The 1,619-nt window shown below is 34.6% G+C and overlaps 1 pseudogene; it reads right to left on the reverse strand.

Moving 5' to 3' along the window:
- Positions 1-387: 387 nt before the first annotated feature.
- On the reverse strand, positions 388-1,327 carry LOC136676542 (chemerin-like receptor 1; annotated as a pseudogene).
- Positions 1,328-1,619: the final 292 nt, after the last annotated feature.

The raw sequence follows: 1,619 nt of genomic DNA on the forward strand, positions 1-1,619 counted from the left end.
CCTCTCACTGTCCAAAAACACAGGAAGACTTCCACAGGTATTGAGTGTATGAAATTGTTTACAGGCATGAATGAATGGGTGAGTGAGAAATTGTACATATGTGTGAATGTGTGATGCCCTGTGTAGTACTTACATAAGCTGAATGAGTGAATAAATTAATCTCGAATACTCAGAGTTTGTACTGTTCCCAGTATACTCAACATGTAAATGTGGAGAAGGAACATAATTGTGATCAAGTGAAATACAATATTCTTATTATTAAACATGGAAGTGACAATGATAAATACTCAGAATATATAATTATGTAAAAGAGTGAATTTATAGTCTTATGTTTCTTGTGTTCTGTTTCAACAAACATGTACAATTATCTGAGGAGTTTGTTTTTAATTAGCAGGCAAGTTTTAACTGATTGCTTCGAGCAACAATTGAAACTTTCTCTTCAACATGGGAGCTATTAGCTGTTACTTGGACTGTATTCTGACCATCTTCCTCCTGAATGGCATTTTCAGTCTTTGACAGAATTGCATAACGCTGCTTCTTAATATCCTTCCCCATAAAAGCATAAAGGAATGGGTTCATACAACTGTTAGCATTGGAAGAGTGATGCCCAATACTTTTCCGATATTGACAAACATTTTGGAATGCTTATACTTTAACTGCAGAAGGGCAAATGTGTGGTATGGCAGCTAGCAAATCAAGAAACCAGCAATCATTATTGTCATAGTTTTAAATGGCCTTTTGAATTTTCCCATCTGATTGGCTTTTAGCTTTCGAACAGTGACAACGTAGCAGATGACAATAATGAGGAATGGAATGACAAATCCAAAAATAAACCTGGATATCACTGTTCCAATACGGTTTTGATCATTTCTGTAATTTCTGACACATTGCTTTGTCTGTTCATCCTGAATGTCTTAGAAAATGGCCATCGGTATGCTAAGTAATGCTGACATGATGCAAGATAATATGATTGCCACAGCGCCTTCCTCACGCTATGCTTATTTTGCACCCACACAGGAAACATAACAATTATGCAATGATCTAGACTGATGATAATGAAGATGATGTTGCTGCTATACATGTGGAAGTACTTAACAAAATACCTGAACTTGCACATGAAGGACTCAAAGACCCACTCATTTTTTATCTTTTGGGGGGCTCCAAAGGGAAGGGTACAGCAGAAAATTACGTCAGAAATGGCCAAACTCAGGTACAAGGTGCTGATGACTGATTTCTTCATCTTAAACCCAGTAATCCAGATGACCACACCATTTCCAGCAATACCCAGGATACAGATCATCACAAGGGCTACCACAAAGAAACGCATGACTATTAAATAGCAAAGTGTATATTAATTGGGTGTTGGCCACACCACTTAATTAGACCTAAAACTAAAAAAAAAGGATTAGCATTGAGTTTTACAGAGCAAGACATTCGCTTTGCTGTGATGCCTGCTTCGTGGAAAATGTATATTATATAATATAATTATATATATATATATGTATATATGTATATATATATATATATATATATATATATATATATATATATTATATGTATATTATATAATTGAAATATTTATGACATTTGCTGTGGTTTTAAGTAATTTAGAGTAACAT

The sequence above is a fragment of the Hoplias malabaricus genome, chromosome X2 (assembly GCF_029633855.1).
Source record: "Hoplias malabaricus isolate fHopMal1 chromosome X2, fHopMal1.hap1, whole genome shotgun sequence".
NCBI classification, from domain to species: Eukaryota; Metazoa; Chordata; class Actinopteri; order Characiformes; family Erythrinidae; genus Hoplias; species Hoplias malabaricus.